The sequence below is a fragment of the Mus caroli genome, unplaced genomic scaffold, assembly GCF_978045245.1.
Source record: "Mus caroli unplaced genomic scaffold, Mus_caroli_1 scaffold_14, whole genome shotgun sequence".
NCBI classification, from domain to species: domain Eukaryota; kingdom Metazoa; phylum Chordata; class Mammalia; order Rodentia; family Muridae; genus Mus; species Mus caroli.
Window position 1 is genome coordinate 61,665,055 of NW_028227269.1, and position 18,068 is coordinate 61,683,122.

Sequence of the window (18,068 nt, forward strand, 5' to 3'; positions counted from 1 at the left end):
GGAAACTCATCTCAGAAAAAGGATAGACACTACCTCAGAATGAAAGGCTGGAAAACAATTCTCCAAGCAAATGGCATGAAGAAACAAGCTGGAGTAGCCATTCTAATATCTGATAAGATTGACTTCCAACCCAAAGTCATTAAAAAAGACAGGGAGGGACACTTCATACTCATCAAAGGTAAAATCCTCCAAGAGGAACTATCAATCCTGAATATCTATGCTCCAAATACAAAGGCAGCCACATTCATTAAAGAAACTTTAGTAAATCTCAAAGCACACATTGCACCTCATACAATAATAGTGGGAGACTTCAACACACCACTTTCACCAATGGACAGATCATGGAAACAGAAACTAAACAGGGACACAGTGAAACTAAGAGAAATTATGAATCAAATGGATCTGGCAGATATCTACAGAACATTCTATCCTAAAACAAAAGGATATACCTTCTTCTCAGCACCTCATGGTACCTTCTCCAAAATTGACCACATAATTGGTCACAAAACAGGCCTCAACAAATATAAAAATATTGAAATTGTCCCATGCATCCTATCAGATCACCATGGACTAAGGCTGATCTTCAATAACAAAATAAATAATAGAAAGCCAACCTTCACGTGGAAACTGAACAACACTCTTCTCAATGATACCTTGGTCAAGGAAGGAATAAAGAAAGAAATTAAGGACTTTTTAGAGTTCAATGAAAATGAAGCCACAACATACCCAAACTTATGGGACGCAATGAAAGCATTTTTAAGAGGGAAACTCATAGCTCTGAGTGCCTCCAAAAGGAAACTAGAGAGAGCACACATTAGCAGCTTGACAACACACCTAAAAGCACTAGAACAAAAGGAAGCAAATTCACCCAAGAGGAGTAGACGGCAGGAAATAATCAAACTCAGGGGTGAAATCAACCAAGTGGAAACAAGAAAAACTATTCAAAGAATCAACCAATCAAGGAGCTGGTTCTTTGAGAAAATCAACAAGATAGATAAACCCTTAGCCAGACTCACTAGAGGGCACAGGGAAAGCATCCTAATTAACAAAATCAGAAATGAAAAAGGAGACATAACAACAGATCCTGAAGACATCCAAAACACCATCAGATCCTTCTACCAAAGGCTATACTCAACAAAACTGGAGAACCTGGATGAAATGGAGAAGTTCCTAGACAGATACCAGGTACCAAAGTTGAATCAAGATCAGGTTAATGATCTAAACAGCCCTATATCCCCCAAAGAAATAGAAGCAGTCATTAATAGTCTCCCAACTAAAAAAAGCCCAGGACCAGATGGGTTTAGTGCAGAGTTCTATCAGACCTTCAAAGAAGATCTAATCCCAGTTCTTCACAAACTATTCCACAAAATAAAAACAGAAGGTACTCTACCCAACTCATTCTATGAAGCCACAATTACTCTGATACCTAAACCACAAAAAGACCCAACAAAGATAGAAAACTTCAGACCAATATCCCTTATGAATATTGATGCAAAAATCCTCAATAAAGTTCTTGCTAACCGAATCCAAGAACACATCAAAACAATCATCCATCCTGACCAAGTAGGTTTCATCCCAGGGATGCAGGGATGGTTCAATATACGGAAATCCATCAACGTAATCCAGTATATAAACAAACTCAAAGACAAAAACCACATGGTCATCTCGTGAGATGCGGAAAAAGCATTTGACAAGATCCAACACCCATTCATGATAAAAGTCTTGGAAAGATCAGGAATTCAAGGCCCATACCTAAACATGATAAAAGCAATCTACAGCAAACCAGTAGCCAACATCAAAGTAAATGGTGAGAAGCTTGAAGCAATCCCTCTAAAATCAGGGACTAGACAAGGCTGTCCACTTTCTCCATACCTATTCAACATTGTACTTGAAGTCCTAGCCAGAGCAATTCGACAACAAAAGGAGATCAAGGGGATACAAATTGGAAAAGATGAAGTCAAAATATCACTTTTTGCAGATGATATGATAGTATATATAAGTGACCCTAAAAATTCCACCAGAGAACTCCTAAGCCTGATAAACAGCTTCGGTGAAGTAGCTGGATATAAAATTAACTCAAACAAATCAATGGCCTTTCTCTACACAAAGAATAAACAGGCTGAGAAAGAAATTAGGGAAACAACACCCTTCTCAATAGTCACAAATAATATAAAATATCTTGGCATGACTCTAACTAAGGAAGTGAAAGATCTGTATAATAAAAACTTCAAGTCTCTGAAGAAAGAAATTATAGAAGATCTCAGAAGATGGAAAGATCTCCCATGCTCATGGATTGGCAGGATCAACATTGTAAAAATGGCTATCTTGCCAAAAGCAATCTACAGATTCAATGCAATCCCCATCAAAATTCCAAATCAATTCTTCAACGAATTAGAAAGTGCAATCTGCAAATTCATCTGGAATAACAAAAAACCTAGGATAGCAAAAACTCTTCTCAAGGATAAAAGAACCTCTGGTGGAATCACCATGCCGGACCTAAAGCTCTACTACAGAGCAATTGTGATAAAAACTGCATGGTACTGGTATAGTGACAGACAAATAGACCAATGGAATAGAATTGAAGACCCAGAAATGAACCCACACACCTATGGTCACTTGATCTTCGACAAGGGAGCTAAAAACATCCAGTGGAAGAAAGACAGCATTTTCAACAAATGGTGCTGGCACAACTGGTTGTTAACATGTAGAAGAATGCGAATCGATCCATTCCTATCTCCTTGTACTAAGGTCAAGTCTAAGTGGATCAAGGAACTTCACATAAAACCAGAGACACTGAAACTTATAGAGGAGAAAGTGGGGAAAAGCCTTGAAGATATGGGCACAGGGGAAAAATTCCTGAATAGAACAGTAATGGCTTGTGCTGTAAGATGGAGAATTGACAAGTGGGACCTCATGAAACTACAAAGCTTCTGCAAGGCTAAAGACACCATCAATAAGACAAAAAAACCACCAACAGATTGGGAAAGGATCTTCACCTATCCTAAATCAGATAAGGGACTAATATCCAATATATATAAAGAACTCAAGAAGGTGGACTCCAGAAAGTCAAATAACCCCATTAAAAAATGGGGCTCAGAACTGAACAAAGAATTCTCACCTGAGGAATACCGAATGGCAGAGAAGCACCTGAAAAAATGTTCAACATCCTTAATCATCAGGGAAATGCAAATCAAAACAACCCTGAGATTCCACCTCACACCAGTCAGAATGGCTAAGATCAAAAATTCAGGTGACAGCAGATGCTGGCGAGGATGTGGAGAAAGAGGAACACTCCTCCATTGTTGGTGGGATTGCAAGCTTGTACAACCACTCTGGAAATCAGTCTGGCGGTTCCTCAGAAAATTGGACATAGTACTACTGGAGGATCCAGCAATACCTCTCCTGGGCATATATCCAGAAGATGTCCCAACCGGTAAAAAGGACACATGCTCCACTATGTTCATAGCAGCCCTATTTATAATAGCCAGAAGCTGGAAAGAACCCAGATGTCCCTCAACAGAGGAATGGATACAGAAATTATGGTACATTTACACAATGGAGTACTACTCAGCTATTAAAAAGAATGAATTTATGAAATTCCTAGCCAAATGGATGGACCTGGAGGGCATCATCTTGAGTGAAGTAACACAATCACAAAAGAACTCACACAATATGTATTCATTGATAAGTGGATATTAGCCCAAAACTTAGGATACCCAAAAAATAAGATACAATTTGCTAAACGCATGAAACTCAAGAAGAATGAAGACCAAAGTGTGGACACTGTGCACCTTCTTAGAATTGGGAACAAAACACCCAGGGAAGGAGCTACAGAGACAAAGTTCGTAGCTGTGATGAAAGGATGGACCATTTAGAGACTGCTGTATCCAGGGATCCGTCCCATAATCAGCTTCTAAACGCTGACACCATTGCATACACTAGCAAGATCTTGCTGAAAGGACCCAAATATAGCTGTCTCTTGTGAGACGATGCCGGGGCCTAGCAAACACAGGAGTGGATGTTCACAGTCAGCTATTGGATGTATCACAGGGCTCCCAACGGAGAAGCTAGAGAAAGTACCCAAGGAGCTAAAGGGATCTGCAACCCTATTGTTGGAACAACATGATGTACTAACCGGAACCCTGGAGCTCTTGTCTCTAGCTGCATATGTATCGAAAGATGGCCTAGTCGGCCATCAATGGAAAGAGAGGCCCATTGGACTTGCAAACTTTATATGCCCTAATATAGGGGAATGCCAGGGCCAAAAGAATGGGAATGGGTGGGTAGGGAAGTGGGGGGCGCTATGGGGGACTTTTGGGATAGTATTGGAAATGTAATTGAGGAAATTATGTAATAAAAATATTAAAAAAAAAAATAGCCAGTACACTGTTACATCAAATTAGCTACAGTTTCTTTTTCTTTCTTCCTTCCTTCCATCCTTCTTTTCTTTCTTTCTTTCTTTCTTTCTTTCTTTCTTTCTTTCTTTCTTTCTTTCTTTCTTTTTTCTTTCTTTCTTTCTATTTAATCTTTTTTTTTAACACTCCAGATTTTATCCCCCTCCTGGTTCACCCTCTGAATGTTTTGCATTCCATACAGCCTGACCTGTCCCCCATCTCCAAGAAGATGTCTCTACCCCACTAGACTCTACCACTCCCTGGGGCCTCCAGTCTCTTAAGGGTTAAGTGCATCTTCTCTGACTGAACCCACACCCACCAGTTGTCTGCTGTGTTGGGGGCCTCATATGAGATATTGTATGCTGTGTGGTTGGTGGTCCAGTGTCTGAGAGATCTCGGGAGTTCAGCAGAAGAAATGGAAACAGGCAACCTCAAGAGCAAGGAGGTGGGGGGACCCTCCAGAATGTACCAGAGACCTGGGAAGTGAGAAACTCTCAGGACTCAAAGAGAAAGACCTTAGATAAAAAATGCCCTACAATGGGGAGAGGGAACTTGTAGAGCCTACTTCCAGCAGAAAGAAAGGACATTAACTGAGGGATGGGGTTGCCATCCACAGTCAAAAACTCTCATCCTTAATCGTTCCCATCTGAAAGAACTGCAGGGACAAAAATGGAGAAGAGACTGGGAAAAGAGGAGGTCTAGCGAAAGGCCCAAAGTGGGATCCAGCTCAAGAGGGAGCTTCAAGCCCTGATACTATTACTGAGACTATAGAGTGCTCACCAAAAAGGGGCTGCCTTCCAAAAGACCCAACAAGCAGCTGAAAGAGTTGGATGCAGATATTTATACCCAACCAATAGACAGAAGCTGCTGCCCCCTGTGGTTGCATTAGGGAAAAGCTGGAAGAAGTTGTGGAAGAGGGTCACCCTGTAAGAGGAACAGCAGTCTCCATTAACCTAGCTATAATGTCTTAATAATTCTGCCAACTAATCATGTTTGGTCAAGCTATTCTTCTGTCACTTATTCTTAAAAATAGCAGCATCCATTTTATTAGTTTTAAGTATTACATTTTCCAACACTATTCTATTAATATTTTCCTTCTTACCTTCTTCTCCATACCCCGACCATTGCACTGCTATACCCTCATCTCATATAAGGCCTATTGTTCCTACTTCTTTCCCAGCTACCAACACCTTCTTTCTCTCTGTGTTCCTCATACCAGGTGTATAGATTTTACCCACATTCAGTCCTATTTGTAATCATATAATGGATGTTGTAAGGTAGGAACTTAATATAAGAAAAGATATGTAATTTTTTTTCTTTCCAGGTTTGGGTTACCCTTTTTAATAAAATACATTCCAGATCTAATTTTCTTCAATTATCATGGAGCTAGTTGATAGTAACTAACTTAAAAACTCATGCCCTTAAGATTGATTCATAGGTTCAGTAGTTTTTCCCCATTTAAACCCATTTTATTAATTGTTTTCTTTTTTTTAAATTCACTTTATATCCTGATTGCAGATTTCTCCTCTCTCCCGAGTCCCCACACTATTTTAGTAAATGTCTGTCTCTTTTAAGTGGGTTCTACTGCTTAAAAACTTTTTAAAAATTAATTTTCAAAATATAATTGTTCTAGTTTGAGCATCATGAGTTATTTTAATAATGCATGTATACATTAAAAAATACATGATGAAATTCTAATTCAATAATGATTCTTACTATACTTATCTGTAGTAAGTTTAATGCATTCTAAGTAGATTTCCAAAAGATGTAGGCTTCATAACAGAAATAGAAATTGATTACACCTTATTTTAAAATCTTTAAGTTTTTTCGAATATAATATTTGATGTTTGGATAATATATCAATGAAAAATATATTTCGACATCAATGGTCTGATTTAAACTTAGATAAGAATCAATCAGCCTAATGTTCTCCTGTGCAATAGGCTGGCTGTGGATATATCTAATTGAGTGTACATTGCAAAGGACTAAAGAAAAGGTATTTAAATGTTTTCCTCATATAAGAATAAAATTTCATAAAACTCTAAAATTTTTCCTGATATAAGAATAGTAAGTTATGAGGAGATAAATATGTTTGATCTAATTTAAATATATAAAATATATGTATGAAAATCTAACCTTGAATCCATTAATAATTATAAGTCAGAAGGAATAAATACACTACAATCTGCTCTCTTTTAATAGCTAGTTTGCAAGGACATAGAGAAAATGTTATGAAATTAAGGTATTTATAAGATAATGCTTGGTGAAGTAATCAAATCCAATGTAGAAAATAATTATTAAACGTAAAAGCAAGGAGTAATTTTGTGAACACCATAATATTTAAAACTATACATGGATAAAAGATGAAATGTGCTTTCGGTCTCCATCTGCACCTGGGAACTCTGGCTATTACACAGCCCTCTGTATGCAGATCCTATATGCAGATCCTGCCAGGAGAGAGCTGGTCTCCTAGGAGTGCTCTTGCTCTGAAGCTCAGAGGTGAGATCACTACTTTCGCTCCAATAACTGTGCAAAGTGAAACCCGCCAGGAACATACAGGGCACAGGAAGAATGGGGCAGCTGGGACAGGATGCTTCTGGTCTCCATCTCCACTAGGAAGCTGGGGCTGTTCCACAGCCTTCCATATGCAAAGCCTGACCAAGACAGAGCTGGTCTCACCAGGAGTGCCTACACAGGCTTATAGGCCCATAGGAGGGGCAAGCTCCAGTCAAAGACAGTAAGACCAACTAACACCAGAGAAAACCAGATGGCAAAAAGCATGTGTAAGGGAGACAACTCTGGAGATAGAAAACCTACGAAAAAGATCATGAGTCATAGATGCAACCATTATCAACAAAATACAATGATAGAATAGAGACTCTCATGTGCAGAAAATACCATAGAAAACTTTGACACAACTGTCAAAGAAAAGGTAAAATGTAAAAAGCTCCTAACACAAAACATCCAGGAAATCCAGGACACAATGAGAAGACCAAACCTAAGGATAATAGGTATAGAAGAGAGTGAAGAGTACCAAATTAAAGGGCCAGTAAATATCTTCAACAAAATATAGAAGAAAACTTCCCTAACCTAAAGAAAGTGATGTGCATGAATATACAAGAAGCCTACAGAACTCCAAATAGATTGGACCATAAAAGAAATTCTTCCCATCACATAATAACCAAAACACCAAATGCACAAAAGGGAGAGAGAGAGAGAGAGAGAGAGAGAGAGAGAGAGAGAGAGAGAGAGAGAGAGAGAGAGAGAGAATATTAAAAGCAGTAAGGGAGAAAGGTCAAGTAACATATAAAGACAGACCTATCAGAATTACAACAGACTTCTCACCAGAGACAATAAAAACCAGAAGATCCTGTGAGGATGTCATACTGCCCTAATGGAAAATGCCAGCCCACTCTACTATACCCAGTAAAATTCTCAATTACCATAGATGGAGAAACCAAGATATTCCATGACAAAAACAAATTGGCAGTAACTTTTCACACATCCAGCCCTAAAAAGGATAGTAAATAGAAAACTCCAACACAAGGGGGGAAAGTACAATTAAAGAAAAAGCAAGAAAATAGTCTAATTTTAATCTTCTTTTAAGAAACCAAAAAAGAAGATAGTCACATATTTCCACCTCTAACAACAAAAATAACAGGAAGAGACAATCACTTTTCCTTAATAGTTCTTAACATCAATGGATTCAATTACCCAATAAAAAGACATAGAATAACAGACTGGATTTATAAACAGGACCCAACATTTTGCTGCATACAGGAAACCCACCTCAGTGACAAAGACAGACACTACCTCAGATTAAAAGCTTGGAAAACAATTTGCCAAGCAAATGGTACCAAGAAACAAGCTTAAGTAGCCATTCCAATATCAAATAAAGTCTACTTTCAACCTAAAGTTATCAAAAATGATAAGGAAAGACACTTCATACTGGTCAAAGGAAAAAGCTGCCAAGATGAACTATCAACTCTGAACATCTATGCTCCAAATGCAAGTACACCCACATTCATAAAAGAAACTTAAGGAAAGGTCAAAGCACACATTACACATCACAGAATAATAGGAGACTTCAACACCCTACTGTCATCAAGGAACAGATTATGGAAATAGAAACTAAATAGAGACACGGTGAAACTAACATAAGTTATAAACCAAATGTATTTGACAGATATCTATAGAACATTTCATCCTAAAAGAAAAATATATACTTTCTTCTCAGTACCTCATGGTACCTTCTTCAAAATTGACCATATAATCAGTCAAAAACAGTTCTCAACAGATAGAAGAAGATTGAAATAACGCTGTGCATCTTATCAGATAATCAAAGATGAAGGCTGGTCTAAAAAAAAATTAAAAAAAAAAAAAAGACAAAGGCTACATACACATGGAAGCTGAACAATGCTCTGCTCAGTGATTACTTGGTCATGAAGAACTAAAGAAAGAAATTAAAGACATTTTAGAATTCAGTGACAATGAAGCCAGAGCATACCAAAACTTATGGAACACAATGAGAACAATCCTAAGGGGAAAACTCAAATCTCTGAATATCTCCAAAAAGAAACTGATGCGAGCATACACTAGCAGCTTGAGAGCACATCTGAAGGCTTTAGAACAAAAAGAAACAAATACACCCAAGAGGAGTAGATGGCAGGAAATTATCAAACTCAGGGCTGAAATCAACCAAATAGAAACAAAAAGTACTATACAAACAATCAATCAAACAAATTGAGAAAATCAACAAGATAGATAGACCCTTAGCCAGACTAACCAGAGTGCACAGAGACAGTATCCAAATTAACAAAATCAGAAATGAAAAGGGGTTATAAAAGAAACTGAGGATCCGGCTGGATCAGCGCCGGGGTAGCGGGAGCACAGGGTTGCCTGACACCCGCCAGCTACCCACGACCCCCGCCGCAGGATTTTGGGACTGCTGGTGAGTGGAACACAGCTTCTGCTCCAATCCAATTGCGCGGGACCTGAGACTGCATTAGTTAGGGAAGCAGAAACCGGCCTGAGTAGGGCCACAGGCCTCACCCGGCCGGATCAGCGCCAGGGTAGCTGGAGCGCAGGGTTGCCTGACACCCGCCAGCTACCCACGACCCCCGCCGCAGGATTTTGGGACTGCTGGTGAGTGGAACACAGCTTCTGCTCCAATCCAATTGCGCGGGACCTGAGACTGCATTAGTTAGGGAAGCAGAAACCAGCCTGAGTAGGGCCACAGGCCTCACCCGGCCGGATCAGCGCCAGGGTAGCAGGAGCGCAGGGTTGCCTGACACCCACCAGCTACCCACGACCCCCGCCGCAGGATTTTGGGACTGCTGGTGAGTGGAACACAGCTTCTGCTCCAATCCAATTGCGCAGGACCTGAGACTGCATTAGTTAGGGAAGCAGAAACCGGCCTGAGTAGGGCCACAGGCCTCACCCGGCCAGATCAGCGCCAGGGTAGCGGGAGCGCAGGGTTGCCTGACACCCGCCAGCTACCCACGACCCCCGCCGCAGGATTTTGGGACTGCTGGTGAGTGGAACACAGCTTCTGCTCCAGTCCAATCACTCGGGACCTGAGACTGCTCTGGTTGGGGAGAGAGAAATCCGGCCTACATAGGGCCACAACCCTCTTCCGGTCAGAAAAGCACCTGGGCAGCTGGGGCGCAGGGTCAGCTGACACTCACCAGCTACCCACAACACCCACCACAGGATCTTAAGACTTCTGGAGAGTGGAACACAGCTTCTGCTCCAATCCAATTGCACGCGGGACCAGAGACTACATTAGTTAGGGAAGCAGAAAAACGGCCTGAGTAGGACCACAGGCCTCTTCCGGCTGGACCAGCACCGGGGTACCGTCAGCTACCCACGACCCCCACCGCAGGATTTAGAGACTGCTGGTGAGTGGAACACAGCTTCTGCTCCAATCTTTAAATAGTGACAACGATAACAACTAACCCCAGAGATTACCAGATGGCGAAAGGTAAACGTAATAATCTTACTAACAGGAACCAAGACCACTCACCATCATCAGAACCCAGCACCCCCACTTCGCCCAGTCCAGGGCACCCCAACACACCAGAAAAGCTAGACACGGATTTAAAAGCATACCTCCTGATGATGATAGAGGACTTCAAGAAGGACTTTAATAACACACTTAAAGAAATGCAGGAGAACATTGATAAAAAGGCAGAAGACAATAAAGAGGAAGCACAAAAATCCCTTAAAGAATTGCAGGAGAACACTGCTAAAGAGTTACAAATCCTTAAAGAAAAACAGGATAACATAATCAAACAGGTAGAAGTCCTTACAGAAAAACAGGAAAACACATCCAAACAGATGATGGAAATGAACAAAACCATACTAGACCTAAAAAGGGAAGTAGACACAATAAAGAAAACCCAAAATGAGGCAACACTGGAGATAGAAACCCTAGGAAAGAAATCTGGAACCATAGATACGAGCATCAGCAACAGAATACAAGAGATGGAAGAGAGAATCTCAGGTGCAGAAGATTCCATAGAGAACATCGGCACAACAATCAAGGAAAATGTAAAATGCAAAAAGATCCTAACTCAAAACATCCAAGAAATACAGGACATAATGAGAAGACCAAACCTACGGATAATAGGAGTGGATGAGAATGAAGATTTTCAACTCAAAGGACCAGCAAACATCTTCAACAAAATTATAGAAGAAAACTTCCCAAATCTAAAGAAAGAGATGCCCATGAACATACAAGAAGCCTACAGAACTCCAAATAGACTGGATCAGAAAAGAAATACCTCCCGACACATAATAATCAGAGCAACAAATGCTCTAAATAAAGATAGAATACTAAAAGCAGTAAGAGAAAAAGGCCAAGTAACATATAAAGGCAAGCCTATCAGAATTACACCAGACTTTTCACCAGAGACTATGAATGCCAGAAGATCCTGGACGGATGTTATACAGACACTAAAAGAACACAAATTCCAGCCCAGGCTACTATACCCAGCCAAACTCTCAATTAACATAGATGGAGAAACCAAAGTATTCCACGACAAAACCAAATTCACACATTATCTCTCCACGAATCCAGCCCTTCAAAGGATAATAACAGAAAAAAAACCAATACAAGGACAGGAACCACGCCCTAGAAACAACAAGAAGGTAATCCCTCAACAAACCTAAAAGAAGACAGCCACAAGAACAAAATGCCAACTTTAACATCAAAAATAACAGGAAACAACAATTACTTTTCCTTAATATCTCTTAATATCAATGGACTCAACTCCCCGATAAAAAGACATAGACTAACAAACTGGCTACACAAACAAGACCCAACATTTTGCTGCTTACAGGAAACTCATCTCAGAGAAAAGGATAGACACTACCTCAGAATGAAAGGCTGGAAAACAATTTTCCAAGCAAATGGCATGAAGAAACAAGCTGGAGTAGCCATTCTAATATCTGATAAGATTGACTTCCAACCCAAAGTCATTAAAAAAGACAGGGAGGGACACTTCATACTCATCAAAGGTAAAATCCTCCAAGAGGAACTATCAATCCTGAATATCTATGCTCCAAATACAAAGGCAGCCACATTCATTAAAGAAACTTTAGTAAAGCTCAAAGCACACATTGCACCTCATACAATAATAGTGGGAGACTTCAACACACCACTTTCACCAATGGACAGATCATGGAAACAGAAACTAAACAGGGACACAGTGAAACTAAGAGAAATTATGAATCAAATGGATCTGCAGATATCTACAGAACATTCTATCCTAAAACAAAAGGATATACCTTCTTCTCAGCACCTCATGGTACCTTCTCCAAAATTGACCACATAATTGGTCACAAAACAGGCCTCAACAGATATAAAAATATTGAAATTGTCCCATGCATCCTATCAGATCACCATGGACTAAGGCTGATCTTCAATAACAAAATAAATAATAGAAATCCAACCTTCACGTGGAAACTGAACAACACTCTTCTCAATGATACCTTGGTCAAGGAAGGAATAAAGAAAGAAATTAAGGACTTTTTAGAGTTCAATGAAAATGAAGCCACAACATACCCAAACTTATGGGACGCAATGAAAGCATTTTTAAGAGGAAAACTCATAGCTCTGAGTGCCTCCAAAAGGAAACTAGAGAGAGCACACATTAGCAGCTTGACAACACACCTAAAAGCACTAGAACAAAAGGAAGCAAATTCACCCAAGAGGAGTAGACGGCAGGAAATAATCAAACTCAGGGGTGAAATCAACCAAGTGGAAACAAGAAAAACTATTCAAAGAATCAACCAATCAAGGAGCTGGTTCTTTGAGAAAATCAACAAGATAGATAAACCCTTAGCCAGACTCACTAGAGGGCACAGGGAAAGCATCCTAATTAACAAAATCAGAAATGAAAAAGGAGACATAACAACAGATCCTGAAGACATCCAAAACACCATCAGATCCTTCTACCAAAGGCTATACTCAACAAAACTGGAGAACCTGGATGAAATGGACAAGTTCCTAGACAGATACCAGGTACCAAAGCTGAATCAAGATCAGGTTAATGATCTAAACAGCCCTATATCCCCCAAAGAAATAGAAGCAGTCATTAATAGTCTCCCAACTAAAAAAAGCCCAGGACCAGATGGGTTTAGTGCAGAGTTCTATCAGACCTTCAAAGAAGATCTAATCCCAGTTCTTCACAAACTATTCCACAAAATAGAAACAGAAGGTACTCTACCCAACTCATTCTATAAAGCCACAATTACTCTGATACCTAAACCACAAAAAGACCCAACAAAGATAGAAAACTTCAGACCAATATCCCTTATGAATATTGATGCAAAAATCCTCAATAAAGTTCTTGCTAACCGAATCCAAGAACACATCAAAACAATCATCCATCCTGACCAAGTAGGTTTCATCCCAGGGATGCAGGGATGATTCAATATACGGAAATCCATCAACGTACTCCAGTATATAAACAAACTCAAAGACAAAAACCACATGGTCATCTCCTTAGATGCGGAAAAAGCATTTGACAAGATCCAACACCCATTCATGATAAAAGTCTTGGAAAGATCAGGAATTCAAGGCCCATACCTAAACATGATAAAAGCAATCTACAGCAAACCAGTAGCCAACATCAAAGTAAATGGTGAGAAGCTTGAAGCAATCCCTCTAAAATCAGGGACTAGACAAGGCTGTCCACTTTCTCCATACCTATTCAACATTGTACTTGAAGTCCTAGCCAGAGCAATTTGACAACAAAAGGAGATCAAAGGGATACAAATTGGAAAAGATGAAGTCAAAATATCACTTTTTGCAGATGATATGATAGTATATATAAGTGACCCTAAAAATTCCACCAGAGAACTCCTAAGCCTGATAAACAGCTTCGGTGAAGTAGCTGGATATAAAATTAACTCAAACAAATCAATGGCCTTTCTCTACACAAAGAATAAACAGGCTGAGAAAGAAATTAGGGAAACAACACCCTTCTCAATAGTTACAAATAATATAAAATATCTTGGCGTGACTCTAACTAAGGAAGTGAAAGATCTGTATAATAAAAACTTCAAGTCTCTGAAGAAAGAAATTATAGAAGATCTCAGAAGATGGAAAGATCTCCCATGCTCATGGATTGGCAGGATCAACATTGTAAAAATGGCTATCTTGCCAAAAGCAATCTACAGATTCAATGCAATCCCCATAAAAATTCCAAATCAATTCTTCAACGAATTAGAAAGTGCAATCTGCAAATTCATCTGGAATAACAAAAAACCTAGGATAGCAAAAACTCTCCTCAAGGATAAAAGAACCTCTGGTGGAATCACCATGCCGGACCTAAAGCTCTACTACAGAGCAATTGTGATAAAAACTGCATGGTACTGGTATAGTGACAGACAAATAGACCAATGGAATAGAATTGAAGACCCAGAAATGAATCCACACACCTATGGTCACTTGATCTTCGACAAGGGAGCTAAAAACATCCAGTGGAAGAAAGACAGCATTTTCAACAAATGGTGCTGGCACAACTGGTTGTTAACATGTAGAAGAATGCGAATCGATCCATTCCTATCTCCTTGTACTAAGGTCAAGTCTAAGTGGATCAAGGAACTTCACATAAAACCAGAGACACTGAAACTTATAGAGGAGAAAGTGGGGAAAAGCCTTGAAGATATGGGCACAGGGGAAAAATTCCTGAATAGAACAGTAATGGCTTGTGCTGTAAGATGGAGAATTGACAAGTGGGACCTCATGAAACTACAAAGCTTCTGCAAGGCTAAAGACACCATCAATAAGACAAAAAAACCACCAACAGATTGGGAAAGGATCTTCACCTATCCTAAATCAGATAAGGGACTAATATCCAATATATATAAAGAACTCAAGAAGGTGGACTCCAGAAAGTCAAATAACCCCATTAAAAAATGGGGCTCAGAACTGAAAAAGAATTCTCACCTGAGGAATACGGAATGGCAGAGAAGCACCTGAAAAAATGTTCAACATCCTTAATCATCAGGGAAATGCAAATCAAAACAACCCTGAGATTCCACCTCACACCAGTCAGAATGGCTAAGATCAAAAATTCAGGTGACAGCAGATGCTGGCGAGGATGTGGAGAAAGTGGAACACTCCTCCATTGTTGGTGGGATTGCAAGCTTGTACAACCACTCTGGAAATCAGTCTGGCGGTTCCTCAGAAAATTGGACATAGTACTACCGGAGGATCCAGCAATACCTCTCCTGGGCATATATCCAGAAGATGTCCCAACCGGTAAAAGGACACATGCTCCACTATGTTCATAGCAGCCCTATTTATAATAGCCAGAAGCTGGAAAGAACCCAGATGTCCCTCAACAGAGGAATGGATACAGAAATTATGGTACATTTACACAATTGAGTACTACTCAGCTATTAAAAAGAATGAATTTATGAAATTCCTAGCCAAATGGATGGACCTGGAGGGCATCATCTTGAGTGAAGTAACACAATCACAAAAGATCTCACACAATATGTATTCATTGATAAGTGGATATTAGCCCAAAACTTAGGATACCCAAGATATAAGATACAATTTGATAAACGCATGAAACTCAAGAAGAATGAAGACCAAAGTGTGGACATTGTGCACCTTCTTAGAATTGGGAACAAAACACCCAGGGAAGGAGTTAAAGAGACAAAGTTCGTAGCTGTGATGAAAGGATGGACCATTTAGAGACTGCTGTATCCAGGGATCCGTCCCATAATCAGCTTCTAAACGCTGGCACCATTGCATACACTAGTAAGATCTTGCTGAAAGGACCCAAATATAGCTGTCTCTTGTGAGATGATGCCGGGGCCTAGCAAACACAGGAGTGGATGTTCACAGTCAGCTATTGGATGTATCACAGGGCTCCCAATGGAGAAGCTAGAGAAAGTACCCAAGGAGCTAAAGGGATCTGCAACCCTATTGTTGGAACAACATGATGTACTAACCAGAACCCTGGAGCTCTTGTCTCTAGCTGCATATGTATCGAAAGATGGCCTAGTCGGCCATCACTGGAAAGAGAGGCCCATTGGACTTGCAAACTTTATATGCCCCAATATAGGGGAATGCCAGGGCCAAAAGAATGGGAATGGGTGGGTAGGGAAGCGGGGGGCGCTATGGGGGACTTTTGGGATAGTATTGGAAATGTAATTGAGGAAAATATGTAATAAAAATATTAAAAAAAAAAAAAAGAAACTGAGGAATTTCAAAAAATTATCAGATCCTATTACAAAAGCCTATCCTCAACACAACTGGAAAATCTGGTTGAAATGGACTAATGTTCATAGCAGCCACATTTGTAATAATCAGAAGCTGGAAACAACCCAGATATCCTCAACAGAGCCTGGATACAGAAAATGTGGTACATTTATCCAATGGAGTACTTCTCAGCTATTAAAAACAACAAATTCATGAAGTTCTTAGGCAAATGGATGGAGCTAGAAAACATCCTGAGTGAGATAACCCAGTCACAAAAGAACACACATGGTATATTCACTCACTGATAAGTGGATATTAGCCCAAAAGCTTGGAAAATCCAAGATACAATTCACAGATCACATGAAGTCAAGAAGAAAGACAAAAGGGTGGATAATTTAGTACTTCCTACAAGATGGAAAAATATTTACAGGAGGAACTGTGGAGATATAGTGTGGAGCAGAAAGTGAAGAAAGGCCATCCAGAGACTGCCCCACTTGGGGATTCATCCCATATACAGCCACCAAACCCACGCACCATTAAGGATGCCATGAAGTTCTTGCTGATAGGAGCTTGATAAAGCTGTCTCCTGAGAGGCTCTGTCAGAGCCTGGCAAAAACAGAGGCAGATACTCATAGCTAACTATTAGACCTTGCGAGGGATCACCAGTGGAGGGGTTAGAGAAAGGACTGAAGGAGCTGAAGAGGTTTACAACCCATAGGAAAAACAATATCAACTATCCAGAACCCCCCACCCCAGATATCCCAGGAATGAAACCACCAATCAACGTGTACACATGGAGGGACCCATGACTCCAGTTGAGTATTTAGCAGTGGATGGCCTTGCGGGACATCAGTGGGAGGAGAGGCCCTTATTTCTGCGAAGAATTGATGCCATAGTATAGGGGATTACCAGGATGGGAAGGCAGGAGTGGGTGGGTGGGTGGGTGGGTGGGTGGGGAAGTACCCTTATAGAAGCAGAAGAAAGGAGGATGGGATAGGGGTTTTCTGGAAGGGAAATCAGGAAAGGGGATAACATTTAAAATGTGAATAAATAAAATATCCAATAAAAGAAAAGAAAAGGAGAGGGGAGGGGAGGGGAGAGGAGGGAGGGAAAGAGAGGGAGAGAGAGGGGGAGAGAGGGAGAGAGAGGAGAGAGGGGAGGGGAGGGGAGGGGAGGGAAAGAAAGAGAAAAAAGTTAAGTGAACTCTGGCCTCCCAAGGGGAAAACCAGAATATTTTGCCTGCAGTTGAATGGTCCTCATATCAACTTTATTTTTTGACCTCCAAAGTGAAAATTTAAAGCCTGTAGAACCAAGAAAAATATTAAGACTAAGAAGAAACAAAGATTAAGACTACATGACAGTAAAAGACATGATATTTTACACTTCAAAACTCTAGAAGAGATTTGGAAATTTTTTCACAAAATAAAACATATTAAATCCTAGCACAGATATCATTAATGAGCACTGCTTTTATGTTTTGATATACTATATAAAATAGAACAATGCAGAAAAATCACTGTGTGCACCATCATCACAATGTCACTTCAAGAGTGCAAACGACTAACCAAACATGGACATTGGATCCGAATTGTGTGACTGCACATTTTTATTGTGATGAGAGATTGAGAAGGTATAAAATGAATGTAAGAGCACGTGGACATTTGATACTTTTAACTCTTTGTATATAGACTATAAAGGTAGACAAAGAATCAAATAAAATGTCATTTTTCTATATAGAACTTTCCCTCGTGTGAAAATTTAGGCAGACAGCAGTATTTCTGTATTGCATGATTCTGTCTGCTTGGAATTTCTCTTTTAACCCTAATTGAATAAGGTCTGTCCTATGTCTCTCCTTCATATGTAACTATATAACTATCCAGGCTTCAAACTTCAATGTGAAGAGGAAATCAGTTGAGAGTTAAGAAAATAATCACAGTTTCAGTAATTGA